Source organism: Balaenoptera borealis (genome assembly GCF_965194805.1).
Source record: "Balaenoptera borealis genome assembly, chromosome: 16".
Taxonomy (NCBI): domain Eukaryota; kingdom Metazoa; phylum Chordata; class Mammalia; order Artiodactyla; family Balaenopteridae; genus Balaenoptera; species Balaenoptera borealis.
In genome coordinates this window covers 13,340,059-13,357,217 of record NC_138872.1, presented here as the reverse complement: position 1 = coordinate 13,357,217, position 17,159 = coordinate 13,340,059, and the positions used below count along the sequence as shown (strand labels likewise).

The following is a 17,159-nucleotide window of genomic DNA, read 5'->3' as shown; positions in this document are numbered from 1 at the left end:
ATCTGGTGACAAGGCTACGAGGAAATCCAGCAGGGCGGTGGACCAGCAGAGGGCGGGGGCAACATCGGGGCCCCTAAGACACTGTGTCCCTCTGAGCCGCTGTTAGAGCCGAGGCCGAGAGTGGAGGTGGAGGCCGGCGTGTGCAGATGGGGTGGAGGGAGCAGCAAGGACAAAGTCTGGGGAGGGGACATCACCTGGCTGTGTCTCGGGGAACAGCAGGGCCCGCGTGGGTGGCAGCAGGGCGCGCAGAGTAAGACGGGGAGGCGGCAGGGCCGGGGTCAGGCTCGCAGCCCCGGTGGGGAGACACTCTGTCCCCAGAAGGAAAACAAGGGACCGAATCCTTCGTTTTCAACTCACCGCTGGGAGGTGCCCACTCCTCCTGGAGTGGAGACTTCTCACAAGAAGAAAGCACTCCCTGCATTTAATTTAATTTGGGCCCTTGGAGCCTATCAAGTTATTCTGTTCCCATCCCCTCAGGTCCTCCTCCTTCTTGCCCTTGACCCTCCGTCTTCCACCTGGTCTGTCCACACGGTGACAGCTCGCCCCCTGATGCCGCATCCCTAAGCCACCCAATTTCCTGTGCGTTATTAAAATTGTGAAAACACAAGATCCAGGTGCAGCTGTTATCTTACTGTTGATCCAGACAGGAAAGGAACAGGCAAAGGAAAGAAAAGAATAAAATCCTGTGACATTGGGTCATGTCAGCCCAGTGCAGGGAGACAAAGGCTGGCGAGTCTCTGGTTGTGACCGTTCACTGGGCTTTTGGAGCCAGGACGCTGTGAAACAATGACACCAGCGTGACTCTCCTTCAGGAAGGCCGGCAGTGGAGTCGGGGAGGGGCCCGCTTATCCTTGGGGCAATAATTATATCAGCCAACAGGTACTGAGCGCCTACTGTGTGCCAGGCCTGGCTCTAGCCACTCACAGGTGTCATCTCATTTAATCCTCACAACAGCCCTTGGCGGGGAGGATGCTCGTTAGCCCCATTTCACAGATGAGGACACTGAGGCCCAGAATGGTGAAATGTTTTGCTGTTTGTCACAGAGCTGGTAAGAGATGGAACCTGGATTTAGCTGCAGTCTGCTTACTGCACACACTGAAACTGAAAAGCCCAGCACTGGCAGAATAAAGCAGATGGTGTGCTGGAATTATGAAAGTCAGGATTCCAAGCTCCCTTAGCCCCTCCTTACATAGGCAGAAGTCAGAGGGCTCTGAGCAGGCAAGTAGCATGATTTTATTGACTTTAAAAGGGCATGCTTGTCTTAGTCTACAGTTTACATTTATTTGCATGGCTGTTTGGTTAATATCTGCCCTCCCCACCTCTACCTCAAATGATGTGCCCCAAATAGGGACCATGACTATATTCTTCTCAGCAGCATTTGTCCAGCTTCCAGCACATTGCTGGGCACATGGCAGACACTCAGAAATGATTTGTTACGGAAGGAAAGAAGGAAGGGATAGAAAGTTTCATGTAGACACTAGGGCAGCTCTTTCTTTGCCTGTTTCCTGCTTTCATACGTGCAAACCTGGGTGGACCCCGTGATCTCCCAGGCTGTGTCTATGTCTGATGTTTAGCATATAAAACTCTTTCAGGCACAACCACATTGACCCTGAGGTTTACTCCCAGCTGAGCAAGAATAAGTAATGATCAGAGCCATGCTGACAACAATTCGACCTTCTCCTTGGTGCTTCAAAGGAAAGAGGCTAAAAAGACAAAGGCCTTTGGGGGAAGTCGTTATAGCACAGACTGTCACTGCAGAGGAGAGAGATAACCAGAGGATGATTTATTACAACCTTCTGGTGTGGTAAGGGCCAGCGGCTTAAAGGAGAATATAGCTCTGCCATGGCCACCTGCCTGAAGAGTTTAGTGGGCATTTGTACTTTGTTCAGCTGTACAGAAACTGTGAACGACTTTACTGTGTTCAACAAACTTTACATCTTATAAATTGCTGCATCTTACCGTGACTCCAATTACTCAGCCACCCAGACTCCCTTGCAGCTAGGGTGAGGGCAAGTGACTCTGATTGCACTTGTCATCTGCACCAGTATACGTACATTTTGAATTGGAATCTTGTCACTTTAAGAAATGGGAACCTCATGAAGTCAATTCAGCGGATTGCCCGTGAGTGGGAGGAGCTCTATATTAGGGCTTTGAGTAATGGAAGCCATTGAGTCTCCAGGGTACCAGAGGTATCTTCATGTGAAGAACTCTGTGGGATGATTTTTGGACCAAGTTCTTAGCTATGTGGCCTCTAAGTTTGATTATCTGGCCCTTCTGGGAAATCTCCTAGCCACTCACTATGTTTTAGTAAATTTCTTTTTGGCTTAAATGTACTTGTGTGAGTTCTGTTGTTTTCAACGAACCGCCCTGACTCATACACGGTACAGATGTACGGAGCTGCCTGCCAAGTACCAGAGAGACAGATGGTAAATAAGAGGGTGTGTGTGCTCTGGACTGGGCACCTGGAAACAGGAACCAGGTAAACCAGGCAGGCTGTCCACAACTGATCACACTTACTTTCTCTTAGTCATTCAACAAATACCTATTAAGCTCTGATGTTACCAGGCACTGTGCTGGCTGGTGGGGATAAATCACTGAACAAGACAGATGAGGTCTCTGTCCTCATGGAGTTTCCATTCTGGTTGAGGAGACAGCAAGAGATAACAAACAAATGAATAGATGAGATATTTTCAGATTGTGATAAGTGCTATGAAGAAAACGGGATGAGGAGAGAGAAAATGATGACCATGGAAGGCTACCCTCTCCAGGGTGGTGAGGGTAGGGCTCTCTGGGGAGGTGACCTTAGGGATGAGATTCAGCCAGCCAGGATGAAAGCTGGGGAGCACTTGTCTCGGGGGTGGGGTGGGGGGAGAAGTAGTGAATGCAATGGCATTGAGCAAGAAAGGACTTGTCTGTTAAAGGAGCATTAAGGGATCAGATCATGCAGGGCCTCGTGGGCTACAGTACAGAGCTGGATTTTATTTAGTGGGAAATCATTGGAGAAATTGAAACAAAGGGGTGACATGATTTGATACGTACAAGTGGGGGTCGCAGGCAGCAGGGAGACCCAGCACACATGAAGTGTTATCTACCAGGGAAGCTCATTAGAGACTCAGCACCCAGGGTGTTTACTGGGGGCTGGTCACATAGGCACATCCTGCTCAGCCAAGATTCCAGACATGCTGAAGGAAAGCAGATGTTCGGCATAAAGCACCTCATGTGCAGTGCGGAAGCTGTTGTACTTTTCCTTCCACCCGAGATGATGGTGGCTTGGAAAAGGTGGGGAGGGGTTGAGAGAGAGAAGTGAGTGGACCCAGAATCTACTCAGGAGGTAGAGCTGTCAGGAGGTGCTGACGGATAGGGTGTGGTGGTGTAAGAAAGGGAGGTGCCAGACTTAGATCATCATCAGAGGAAGAATCGACTATTATCACTAAGCACTTCAGAGTTTAGAAAACAGTGCTGCATCCCTCTCTCACTTAATCACAGAAATTTCACAATGGAAAGGATCTTAAGGAAAAGATGCTCCACATGGCTAACTATTAGAGAAATGCAAATGAAAACTATAATGAGGTACCACCTCACGCTGGTCAGAATGGCCATCATTAAAAAGTCTACAGGGACTTCCCTGGTGGCGCAGTGGTTAAGAATCTGCCTGCCAGTGCAGGGGCCACAGGTTCGATCCCTGGTCTGGGAAGATCCCACATGCCGTGGAGCGACTAGGTCCGTGTGCCACAATTACTGAGCCCGTGTGCCACAACTACTGAAGCCCATGTGCCTAGAGCCTGTGCTCTGCAACAAGAGAAGCCAGTGCAATGAGAGGCCCGTGAACCGCAACAAAGAGTAGCCTCCGCTCGCTGCAACTAGAGGAAGCCCGTGCGTAGCAACAGAGACCCAATGCAGCCAAAAATAAATATATAAATAAACAAACAAACAAATAAATAAAATTTAAAAAGTCTACAAATAACAAATATTGGAGAGGGTGTGGAGAAAAGGGAACTCTCCTACACTGTTGGTGGGAATGTAGATTGGTGCAGCCACTATGGAGAATAGTATGGAGATTCCTTAAAAAACTAAAAATAGAACTATCATATGATCCTGTAATCCCACTCCTGGGCATATATCCAGAGAAAACCATAATTCAAAAAGATACATGCACCCCAGTGTTCATTGCAGCGCTATTTACAATAGCCAAGACATGGAAACAACCTAAATATCCACTGACAGATGAATGGATAAAGAAGATGTGGTACATATATACAATGGAATACTACTCAGCCATAAAAAAGAATGAAATAATGCCATTTGCAACAACATGGATGGACCTAGAGATTATCATACTAAGTGAAGTCAGAAAGAGAAAGACAAATACCATATGATATCACTTATATGTGGAATCTAAAATATGACACAAATGAGCTTATCTATGAAACAGGCTCACAGACATAGAGAACAGACTTGTGGTTGCCAAGGGGGAGGGGGGTGGTGGAGAGATGGAGTGGGAGTTTGGGGTTAGCAGATGCAAACTATTATATAGAGAATGGATAAACCAGGTCCTACTGTATAGCACAGGGAAGTATATTCAATATCCTGTGATAAGCCATAATGGAAAAGAATATGAAAAAGAATGTGTGTATATGCATACCTGAATCACTTTGTTGTACAGCAGAAATTAACACAACATTGTAAATCAACTATACTTCAATAAAATAAATTTCAAAAAATGAACAAATAAAAAAAAAAAGAAGAAGAAAGGACCTTAAGGAGCATGTAGTATACCTGCTTGCTTTGATAGATGAGGAAACTGAGGCCCAGGGAAAGGAAGTGATTCACTCAAGGTTATCTAGAGAGTTAGTTGTAGACACAAGACTGGAATCTATGTTCTTGATTTCCAAGGAAGCGATCTTTCAATATGCCATTTTGATGGGATGACTTGGAAGATCAGAAGTAATATAATGTTAAAGCTTGAAATGATCCTGTGAGGTTATTAAGTTACTATTTTTTAGCCTCAAACCCAACCTTCTCAACTCTGTTCTGTAATGCTGGGGTTGAGACTCTACAAACTCCAATGATACTTTATCTGTGGGCTTCTTGCTGGGTTCCACCTACTGGGGATGGTTCCACCATCTTGGGCTCAGTCAAGAGACAGAAACCATATAGTGATTTAAACGGGGGCAATGTTATATAAAGAATTATTAAACTATGATAAAAGAGTAACTATATGGTATAAGAAAAGTCTGTATGGTTCCCTAGGGCTAAAGGAGATTGCCCAAGGAATGGCAAACTTGGAGGGGGGCCCCTTCCCCAGACTAGGGTTCAGATCTCTTTGTAGAAGGTAGTTGGCTGACCCCTGACTTAGCTCACTGGTATCCTGGAGTAGCACCTAATGAAGTCACCAACATTCTGAAGTCACCAATTCCTTCTCTCCACCTTAACTGTTGCCACTTTGGTCCAAGCCACCGTCATCTCACCTGATTATTGCAATAGTCTCCTAACTGGTCTTTCTTTTGGTTTCCATCTTGACCCTGTGTTAGGTCAGGTCCCCTAGAAGCACAGCCTATGATGGAGATCCTTACACATGTGATTTACTGAGGAGATGCTTGTAAGTGAAGGGAGTGAGGGTGCAGAACAGGGCAAGGGAGGGAAGCTAAGCAAGGAAGGACAGTAACTTCAGCCTGACCCCACGGAGAGTCCGGAAGCATGATCTATATCCCAGCGCTGGTCCCGACTTGGGGCAAGGGGGCTTGCATTTACATCTCTGTGTCACTCCATCATTGCCTATGGGCTGCCCTAGGATGTGCAAGTGGGTTATTATCTCCTGGGCAAGGAAGATCCCATTTGGCCTAGAGAAGGGGGCTCCTGTGATCCTTTATCAGCCTTGACTCAAAGCAGCTGGCGTATGAGGTCAGGAAAGGGGTCCAGGCAGGGCACCAACAGCATCACTCCTTCTCCTAATGGTCTACTAAGAGGTAGGTGGTCAAGGTGGTCCTCCTCTTCAGTTTCAGGGAAAAGGCAGAGATGGAATCTGTCGGTCTCCTGCTGGGGGCTTCAGGGTTTCCTGGGCTGCTGCAGCGTGTGCCAAGAGGTGTGACCGAAAATGCAGGAAATTACCCTGGAGGTAGAATTAGACGTCCATTCCAATAGCATTCCATCGAAGCCCCGACCTTGCCTCTCTCCAGCTGTGGGAACTTGGGTGAGTTTGTTCCTCTGTCTGGATTCCTTTCCTGGTCTGAAAATGGGAGACGGACACCTGCCTTAGGGACTAATTCTGGGATCACCCCCTGCGCACACCCCTACTTGTTCTTCATGCATTGGCACTGATTTTGAATGCCCCACTGGATGTTCGTGTAGGTTAAAAAGCTCCTTCACATGACATGATCCTGAACCAAATTCCATTTGACTTAGACACAAAAGTATGCTTTTCATTGTTTTGAAATATACCGAGTTTTTCAGGGATGAAGCCATCGTGTTAAGTAAAGGAAGATTGTAGTACTTTGTTTTGCTCAGGGCTCATGGAGGTTGGTCACCAGTTAGAAACTTGCATTGCTAATAGCAAAGCCTCTCTTGGCACCTGAATCGCCCCAAACAGCACAGCTGTCACTGCTCTGCGTTTGTAGTTTCTTTCACTGGGATTCTACATCCAGGTCCAAGCATGTGATGGCTTTATTACATCTTCTAGTTGAGTTGTGCCAGAGCATTTCCATGTTGAAATGTTTTATTTTACTATGAATTCCTTTCCTTTTCCCTTTATATTATAGTTGGGATTTTATGCTGATGAAAAATATATGTGCGTAGGTAGGTTATATTATCTCTGAATTTCATTCCAGTTGAGAAGAGGGGAAATGATAAAATATTTGTTTTAAAAATCAGGCAGTGGCTCTGACTGAGTCGCGAAACACATGTCTGAACAGAATCAGCAACGTCTTCTCTTTCCCCAGGGAAACTGCAGCCTCATTTAGAGACAGCTTTGAGCTATTCGTTAGTTTGTGCCGAATTTTATAATGAAGGGGTTCTCGCCCATCTAGCGCTCCTTTGCAAGGATCAACACCCCTTTCTAAACGAGTCCGCTGGAGACCAGTGTAATTTTTACCCCCACATCCCTGGGCCACGTAAACTCTCCTGGAATGGTACCTACTAACAGCAGTAGGGTTGTCTGGCTCCCCTTGGCCGGAGGTGCAGACCTGAGCTGGTGCCACATTTACATCCCTGCCTGGTGAGCAAGTAATTGCTTTCCTTCATAGGAGACGGAGCAACAATCAAGAAACAAACAAACACATCTTTAAAAAAGGCAAAAAAGCTTAGTCATGCAAATCAGGGCGGAGGAGGGAGGGTAAAGAAAAGGACCTCATTCTTATTCTGCAGCTTCAGCAGGGCCCTGGCCCATCCTCTGGTTTCTATTAAAGCACTGGGCCCAGGACAGCCAACGCGCTGGCAAACTAATGCACAGTAATGAAGGTTTGTCCCAACTGGAGTAAACACCACCCGTTCCCAGGACACCAAGAAACAGAAAACGAACCAGAGGTTAACTGGGTCATTGGCTGCAGCACAATGTGGGTCATTCTAGATGTAATTTAGTTCCCTTCAACTGGAGGCTCCAATACGGCCACCGGTTCTCACAGCGGGGACGGTGACTTAGCAGCAAGCCGAGGTCTCTTGGATACCAGGCCTGGAGCAGTTGCTGTGATTCATGGCACCTCTGACATCACTGGGCATTTTTGTCATGCAAAGTGACACGTTGTCTAAACACACAAGGGGACCAGTGAGTCTGTGTGGTGCTGTATGGCCGTGCCTGCCAGTGGGACATGCAGAGGCTTACTGTCAGGTAGCTGGAATTTGTTTTAATCAGGTAGACACAGAAATGACTCTCACAAAGGAAAAAGTTTACTATACTCACAGATCCATAGAAATAGGAGGCATGACCTTCCAGGCAGGGCCACGTGGGGAAGCACCAGGGTCAGTCAGGAGGCAGAGGGAGGAGAGAACAGTGACAAGAGTCTGTATTGTGGATTCTGTGGAAGAAACAGGTGAGGCAGCATATGTAGGCTTAGGATTGGCTGTTTGAATGGTTTCAGCAGGCTCTGGGGCATAGGGGCTGTTCCTAGCTGTCTGGTGCGTGGCCCTCCGGTGATTAGGGCAGGTAGATACTGGCCTGGAGCTTGAAAGCCTGATAAAGGAGGTGGTTGGGGGTGTGGGCTCTGGATTGGTTGGTTTACAGGAGAAAAGCACAGGTGAGTTGTTTATTATCTCTCAAAATTGGCTAACTCTGGGAGAGACAGTCCCTCCAGGGGCAGCAAGATTGTCAGTGTCACTGCCACCGGCACAGGGAAGCCCGTCACAGGCTGCTACCTGAGTCAGGAAATTTGGAGGCAGGTGTTTGCAGTGACAGTCACACTTCCTGCGCCTCATTCTGAGATGCCCCAACCAGACGGTGGAGGCCTGATGAGGAAAGACCCAGCCTGGGCTGAGGCGGGCGGCTTAGGCGGCCTGGGCTTCCCCCAGGGTCATCAGAAACATGTCCTCTACGTCCCCCACTCCTTCCCCGTCCACACAGTGAGCCCTCCCTGCCCCACGTGGGAGTGTTCTCTGCCTGGAAAATACGCTTGAAGACACAGAGATGCTTCCAGAAGCGCAGGCCCTGAGGTCGAAGCGCAGGGGGGCCTGTCCACACTTCCCCCCTCCTTCTCCTGGACTCACTGCCCTTCCTTTTGTGCCACGAACATGCCAGGTTCATCCCCACCCAGGGCCTTTGTCCCGGCCGTTCGTCCTGCTGGGAGGCTGTCCCTCGGCGAGCCCCTCCCGACCACCCTGCCCACAGCAGCCCCCTCCCCACTTGAGTGTGAGCTCCAAGGAGGCAGGGGCCTGCCTGTCCTAAGCCCCGTGTGCCCAGCACCTCCAGCTGCCCCTGGCACGGGGCTCTGCCCAGCAAGTGACTGGGGACGACCCAGTGGGTGAGCCTGGCCTCCGAAGTCCTGGGCTCACATCCCGGCCTGGCAGTTTACTGACCGCTTGACTGTGGTCAGCGGTCCGCCACAGTCCTCCTCTCTGGGTCCAGGTTTCCTCCTCCGTGAGATGGGGCTGGTGCCAGAGTACTCACCTCTCATGACTGTTGGGAGGCTCAGAGACAGAGAGACGTGCATCAAAGTGCTTTGCCACTCAGAGAGCTAAGGAAGTGAAGCCACTGAACCACAGTTGCTGCTCACACCGGACAGGAGTCAGGGCTTAGGAAGAGCCCAGGGCGGCCGCCCCCAGGAGCGCTCAGCACATGTATGCGCATGTGCACATAGGCGTAACTGCCACTTGGGCCCCGTAAATAGTAACAGCTAATGCTGACTACCTGCCGAGCGTGTATTCACTCACTTCATCCTCGCAAGCACCTGTAGGTAAGTATTGCTATAATCATCATCATTGCTGCTCTGCAGAGAAAGAGAGCGAGGCACAGGGAGGCTGGATTACCTACCTAATGTCAGGCAGGTGGAGAGGCTTTGGATTTGAAGCCAGGCACCTGGCTCCAGAGCTGCACTCCCCCGCTTCTATTCTCCGTGTCTTCTCTATTTGTTCTTCTTCCTCCCCCAACGGGGCTGTGGGTGGAGTAGGCTGCACCCCTGCAAGAACCAGGCAGAGGAACACACTTCATCCTTGTGTTCATCCATAGAGGCTCCGTGTCTCTGGCCCACCGTAAAATCTGTGTGAAAGTAGTCTTTGTAAGCCACGTCATTCCTCCCAGGTAAATCCTTTGACTTTGCAGTGACTAAGGATGTATTTGAGAAAGATTTCACCGCCTATGAAACAGGGAGCGTGGAATGTTCCAGACTGATGTCCTGCGTGGGAGGGGAGACCAGTTGGACTCCACTGGGAAAGGCTAACCCCTCCAAAGGGTAACATTTGCTGAATTCTCCCCTCACTGTGGCAGGGCCAAGCTTCCTGTAGTTCAACCAGTCAGAAGCTTCTGTTCCGAAGACTGCTGGCTATTCCGCAGTATCCATTCCCCTTCTTTAAGAGGAACAGAATCTGGCTTTGGGGACCAGGCATCGAGCCACTCAGGATAAAGCCTACATTTCCCAGCCTCCCTTGCAGCAGTCTGTGGTCATGTGACCAAGTCCTTTCCAGGGGGATGGACAGAGGAGGGAGATGTGCATTTTTCCAGGCTGAGCCCTTAAAGGTGAGGATCTTCTCCTTTTACCCACTTGCTGATGGCCAGAGGCAAACATGGCACTGAGTCATGGTGGACCATGTGGATGGGAGCAGACCCACGGGGATGGTGAACCGCCTGGACCTTGACACTGTAGAGCTGCCATGCCAGCCCTGGGCTGCCTGTTCTCAGATGATTCCACGAGAGAGAAGGAAACTGCAGCTGACCAATATCTAATTCACAGAGATGGATTCCTCACCATAAACGCTCACATCCCAGACTCCAAGAGAGGGGTGGCTCAGGCCTGTGTCCTTGTTAGGGCAGCCCCTCCCGCATTAGGCTTTAGCATAAACCGTATTTTGAGCTTTGTTGATGATGCCCCATTACCAGCTGCCTTTGTTCTTCAGGCTCTAGAAGAGAATTTAGGCACTGGAAGATAAAACTATGCTCTCTCTAGATTTTATTTCTAAGCCACAAATGAAATCTCCATGTATGACCACATTGTAATTGCTGAAAATATTTCTGTTATCATCTTATACAAGACAAGTAAGAAAAAAATATTATAGCAGACTGACCTAGATAAGACTCCCCCCTCTTCCCTGTGTGCGGGTGCACACACACCCCACCCCCAGTCTCATGCTCCCCACCCTCTTTCACCCCAGAACACAGTAGCGAGGGGCAGGATTCTGTTCAGGGCTTTAAATTCGGTCTCTGTACCTGGTTCACCGTCTGGACTGAGCCCCTCCCTCCTCCCTGGCATCCTCCCCTGCCAGCCCCGCCCCGGGGTTAAAGCCCTGCCTCCTGCCCCCCTCCCCGTCATCTGTCCTCTGAACCACCACGGTCCCTGCTCCAGGGGAGTGTCCAGCCTGTGTGCAGCCTGTGGCCCAGGAGCCCTAGAAGAAGCCTGGGTGTCCCCTCCTGCCCCTTCCCTGGCCATGCCCGTGGCCCCCAATCTGGGACAGAAACCCAAAAGGGACCTTCGCCCCGATCTGCAGGAGCCCGCACCTCACCCTCCAGGGGTCTGGGGGTGGAGAGACACCTGAGGGTCCAGGCAGCTCCGCCCCGGCCTGAGCGCAGTGCCCACGCCCCCAAGGGCGGCTCTCAGGCCTCCCCGGGGCAGGTTTGTAAGGTTCGCTGCCCACTTCGATGAGGACATGATTCGTGGGGGACACGACAGGCAGACCTACTGCAAACCACCCAGCGGCCGCGCGTGGGAAGCGGGGCTGCACGGTGGGGGGAAGGGTGACCCCGAGGGTGGACGCGGCTCCACGCAGAGGAGGGTGGGCTCCGCGAAGGCAGCGGGCTCGGCTCCTCCCTGCGCCCTGCTCTCCTGGCCAGCCGACCGGGGCCCATCGGCTAATGACCGCCCGGGGCGCGGGGCCCCTGAAGCAGCTGGGGGCTGCCCTCGAGTTCTGCATATGGGATGGAGGGTTGCCTGTCCTCGTCAGGGCCGATGGGCTCGGGGGTCGGTGCCAGCCTGGGGGTCACAGTTCTCAGAGCCCAGGTGATGGCCAGAAGCTGCGGGCAGTGCAGCTCCAGGATTTCTCTAGGGCTGGGGCTGGGGGCGGGCAGTCCCACTGGAGGGGGGTCCGGGGGTCCTGCAGAGGCTGCCCCCATAGCAAGTCCCCTGTTTGACAAGGACTCCAGGCTCATCTGGGTGGCCGGGAAGGCGAGTAGAGATCATGACTGCGCCTAAAATGCCCTCCCACACACCTTGGTCCCTCCCTGGTGTAGGGAGTGGCCAGGGGGGAGGATGTGAAAGTCCCTGTAGCCTGGGTGTCTGGGGTCCTTTCACCATGACGTGGCCTCCAAGATGGCAAAGCCCCCAAAGAAAGATCCACGCCCACCACACAGGGCTCAGTGCAGTGCACACAGCAGTCACTTGATAAATGCTCGTGGAGGACAGGACAGTGTTTCCCTGTGGCCCCGTTTATCCCGTCAGACACCACGATGCTCATGTTGGTCCTGGTGAGGGGGTGACGGTGGGGCAGTGGGGATTAGACTCAGCAGAGCCGGGAATTACCCACTTCCTGTGCTTCCAGACCCCTCTCTCTGCGTTTACAAAGAACATGCACCACTTTTAGTTTTGTTCAATTATAAAACTAACATGCAAGTAAATGACTGTAAAAAACCGCCCAGCAGAGCATGGTGTAAAGGAAAAGTGAAATTCTTCCTTTCCCAAAGGCTGTTTATTTCCTTATAACTTCTGCTGTTTCGGGGCTGTCTGGCGGTTATTGCCACTATTCTAGATGATACGTACGCCGATTTCTAGGGCTGCCATCGCTAGATAATATATATTGGCTCTCCTGCTATGAAAAATGGAAATTTCCATTCCTTTGTGGCAGCTCACCTTTCTTTCAGCATCCTGAGATGTATTCAGTGCACTTTTATTCTAAATTCTTCTGTTGACCAACTTTACAACCTCGGTAAACGGAACCCCCTCTTTCCCCTCCCATTAAGCTTAGACGTGAGGACCATCTGCCCACAGCTCCTGGCGGAGAAACTGGCATCTCCACGCTGTTCTTGGTCTTTCCTCAAATCCTCCCTCCGTGCCCCGCCCCCACCATTGTCGGCTACACGTTACTTTTAAGTCACCCGGGTTTATAAAATGCACACAACACAGGGTGTCTCTGTGCTCTGACCACGGGCTCCACGAAGGGAAAACCAGAAAGTGCATCGATGGCGCCGGGATCATCTGGGCGTGGGGCTCCCGCTCACCTCCCTCCCTCCACTGCGAGCCTGGAGAGGTTGGGGCCGTGCTGTCGGTCACTTCCCCATTTCCAGGGCCATTGCAGCCCAGCAGCAGCTCAGTAAAGACCTGCGGAAGGACTGGGAGGACACAGGAGGGGTTTAGAGAAGTGAGGGAGGTCATGTCAGGGGCACCATGTAAAGGCGCCCACGTTTGACCACTCTGACCTTCAAAGTCCATTTGCTGTAAGTAAAGCCTGGAGCACAGAACTTGGCCCTTGGAGGCCTCAGAAACATGAACACCCCTGCTTCTCACTCTCACCTGGGCTGTGAAGTGACCAGGGGCCTCAGATTGGCTTGGACATAAACACGCTGCCTCCTGAGAGCTGTCAGGATGCGACCATCTTTCTCCCAACAGGTGGCAAGAACCACCCGTGGACTGTTGGCAGAAGTGCCTTTGGGTGGAAACATCCTCATGGCTGCGCCCTCCTTGTGTCCTCTGTGCTCAGGACGACGGCACCAGTCCTACGGAGGGAGGGCAGGGGAGCAGGAGATGAAGAACAGGAGGAGGAGGGATGTTTACCATCAGGAGGTGGGTCTGTGAGCCCAGCTTGTCTGATCTGAGTCAGTCCCAGGACTTTTGCTGGAATACTGGGAAAGAGGCCTTTCTTTTTACTGTCCTTGCTGGACCAGTGGGATGGGACTCTGTTGCGCTGGGGCATCTTTGCCCCCTCATGAGAAACATGTGACCAAGAATGGAGCCGACCCAGGAGGAAGGGACCTGAAGGATGGGAGAGCCCACTTCCCGATGAAGTCATTTCGCCCCAGGACCCAGCCGCGCCTGCAGCCTGGTAGCGCTGGACCATGCCGTTTCTGCAGTGAGTAGATTTTTATTTCAGCTCATGTCAGTTTGCACGGTGTTCTGTCCCTTGTGATCCAGAGTCTTGGCTGACACACCTCAGCCCCCCTTTTAGTCTCAGAGATTTCTAGAGCTTTTGGGGTCTTTTGTGGGGAAGCCCAGACGGGCAGAAAGAGGTTCCTATGTGTCCTGTATTCTCGGGAAACCTCTGACCTGAGTGAGTCCAGACTGAGATGGCCTCAGAGGCTCTCGTCAGCTTGGGGCCTAGTGCCAGGCCCCCTGGGCACCTGAACCGGCCCTGAACCAAAGGTGAATGAGGGGCCCGCCTGGCAGGAGGCTGGCGACCCCCAGGCTGAGGATGGGGGATGAGAGCTGGGAGTCTGGACGAGCCAGGCAGGCAGACAGAAGGACAAGATCTAGAGAACACGGCCAGGAATGACCCCGAGGATGGAGTCCTGTGCCATCCTCCACGGTAGCCACTGGCCACTTGTGGTTATTTAAGTTCATATGACTAAAACTAAGTAAATTAAAAAATTCAGCTCCTGAGTCACACTGGCCACATTTCAAGTGCCCTTAGTCACACGTGATGAATGGTCACATATTGGACAGCACGGATATGCGGCATTTTCATCTTCACAGAAAGCTCTCAGGGACAGTGCTGGCCAGACAGAGCAGGTGTGAGTCCAGCAAGTTATCAGGTTGGAAGGAGGCGCCAGGCAAGAAGGAAATGGGAAATAAACACCAGAGCTTTGACCAAAGGTCCACGCTCACCCACTCATGTGTTCACTCCTTCTGTCAGTCGTCTGAGTCATCCCACACTCGCTGAGCTCCTTCTGGGTACCGACCGCTGCCGTGGGCTCCAGGGAAACGAGAGAGAAGGAGGCAGATGCAGCCCGACCCCAGGGAGCTTGTGTTCTAGTCTGGGAGGCGGACAATAGAGAAAGAGGTAAATAAATCAACACCCAAGACAATTGGAGAAAATAACAAATGCCACAAGCAGAGAGAGCAGGTAATATAACAGTCGCGGGGTCTGCAGGGGGAGGGCCAGGCCTTAGTTCAGGGCAACATGTCATCTTTGGGCGACCCTAAATTACAGGGCCTAGAATAAGGTGAGGCCGCCCAAAGGGGAGGAGTGTGCTGCTCTAGGGACCCCTTGCTGCCAGGCTGGGAGAGGCCTGGGGCCCGTGGAGCGCCGAGTTCTACAATTAGAACGTGGACCCCGCCCCAAGGCCTGAAGTGGACAGGGGCCCCCAGAAAGCAGAGAAGCAGTGACCGCAGAAGCGGCCACGGGCCGTCAGCCGAGGTCATTCGTGGACAGAAACAGAGGGGCTGTTAGGAGCAAGCCCACCCAGCCTCGGCCGGGACCTGACACGCGCAGTTTGTGCGGGTCGGTCCTTGAGGCAAGTCCCAGAGGCGTTTGCATCTCTCCTGTTGGCGGCCCTGCAGGGGACCATGTCTGGGCTCTCAGCTCATTTTGCCCCTTCAAGGAGGCAGCGGCTTCCACTTAACAAAGAGACAACCAAGACCCCTGCTCCTCGGAGCTCTGCAGACGGAGCTGCCCCGTCATCGCTGCCTTTTTAATCCCCAGAAATAGAGCTTTGGTGGTGGCGCGGGGGGAGCTGAGAGCCCCGGGGAAGGGACGGGGCAGAGCCCTGGCTGCTGGGGTGCAGGGAGGGGCCCCACGGAGCAGCTGCGACCGCAGCGCCTGACCTCCCGGCACAGGGGTCCGAGGTAGGCTTGCTCGCTCACAAACCTCAAAAATCAGGGTGCCTACAATTCCCTCTTCAAGTAAGAACCCTCCATTCCTGCACACAGAGGGCACGATGATATTATTTAGGTTTTAAAACAGACCCGAGTGTGTTCTCCCGGCAAGAAGTGGGCAGAGCCAACCCCAGTTACGGTTCCCTGACAGTTCCCTGAATTCAGCCAATGGATGACTCCACGTGGCAGAGGGCAAGCGTCGCAGAGGAAAAGACTGAGCAGGTGTAAATGTCCTCCTGGTTTCTGGGCAGATTGGAGGTTTCCCAAGCGGCCAGGGAAGTCCCTGCCCCAAACGGACTCTTTTCCTGCAGGATTCTCTCGGTGACAAGGGACAGAGACCTGACTCGGGTGGCTCAGGCCGAGGGCATCAACAGGCTGGTGCACGGTGCTTGGTCTTCAGGCAGAGCCGGGTCTGCGTGTCACACGCCGCCCCCTGGACTCGGCTGAGTGTCCCCGACCCCCAACATGGTGCCGGCTCCCGCCAGGCTCCGCGGGGGCCCGGAGGCTGCAGGCGCCCCGTGCGGCTCCAACACAGCTCCTGCCCCGCACTCGCTCAGGTTCAAGTCCAGGGACAAGAGCAGGTGCCACGAGAGCCCCAAGTCACTGACTGGCCAGCTTAGGTCCCATCACTGAGCCCCCCGCTGGCCAGGCCTGGGGTCCTGCATCAGCCCACCCCAAACTCGCGGACTGAGGTGAGAAGGCGAATTCTCAAATCATGATCAGGTTCTGTTCATTCGAAAAGGGGAAGGGGACGCTGGAGGATGCACGGGGGACGCTCTCTCCACGAAGGGAACGTGCAGGTATCACGCTTCCAGAGAGTCTTGAAGGATTCAGATGGCGGGCGCAGAAGAAGTTTCCCTAATTCTGGGTTTATTTTTGAAAGCTTCGGCTGACCTGGGAATTTATGCCTGTGAAGGGGGTCGCCAGGTGTCCCGTAATGCTGCATTCTGTCTCCATCCTAGGACAAGTGAGTTTGGGGACCCCCACTGCTGTGAACGCAGTTCCCAGGTGAGTGGACCTCAGGGCCGCGGTTCTCGAGGGCCAGCTGTGACCGCTTCCAGCCAGGACTGAGCTCGGCTCTAACACACCAGTTCCAGTGGCGTAACCCAGGGTCCCTGGCCTGTTTCCGGCTCAGGGAGGCCAGGGGTAGGCGGTCCGGGCCTGGTGCAGGGCTGCACGATACACGAAGCGCGTCTCCTTCCGCCGTTCTGCTTCCCCCCTCGGCTTGTTCCTCTGCTGCAGGGTCCCTGTGGCTGGAGATGCCGCCGCTCCTCAGCCTCTTGTCTGCCCCCCGCCAGGAGGGAAGGAGGGGTGGCGAGAGGAGGAAGAGGCTGAACCGGGGCAGCCGTGCTTTCCCAGGGTCCCCAGCGGCCGCCGGCCTCCACCTCCGGGTGAGAACGGGGTCACACGGGCACAGCGGCTGGGGGGCTGGACAAGGCTTGGGGAGCGCGTGGCCATCAGGGTCCTGTTAGTGAGAAAGAAGGGCCCTGGGTGCACACCTGGCGGTGCCGGTACAGTCCAGTTAACTGGCGAAAAGGGCTTGCATTTGTGTGCAGCTGTTTTCAATCAAAGGTACATCACTTGCATCTTCGCAAACACACATTCCTGCTCTAGAGAAACAAAGGCGCCCAAACCACGTGATTCTGCCTGCAGACGTTCCACCTGGCCTCTGAGTCACCCATTCACCATCATGTGGCTCAAATTCAACAGAAATTTCCCAAATCT

The 17,159-nt window shown here is 52.6% G+C and overlaps 1 long non-coding RNA gene across 1 annotated transcript; it reads right to left on the bottom strand.

Annotated features, from left to right (window-relative positions):
* Positions 1-352: 352 nt before the first annotated feature.
* Positions 353-16,723, bottom strand: LOC309613507. Its single transcript, XR_014235766.1, has 5 exons — positions 15,427-16,723; positions 14,445-14,593; positions 13,137-13,339; positions 7,892-8,006; positions 353-7,230 (listed from the first exon to the last, which is right to left on the bottom strand). It is a non-coding gene; the product is annotated as an uncharacterized lncRNA (long non-coding RNA).
* Between the last annotated feature and the right edge of the window lie 436 nt (positions 16,724-17,159).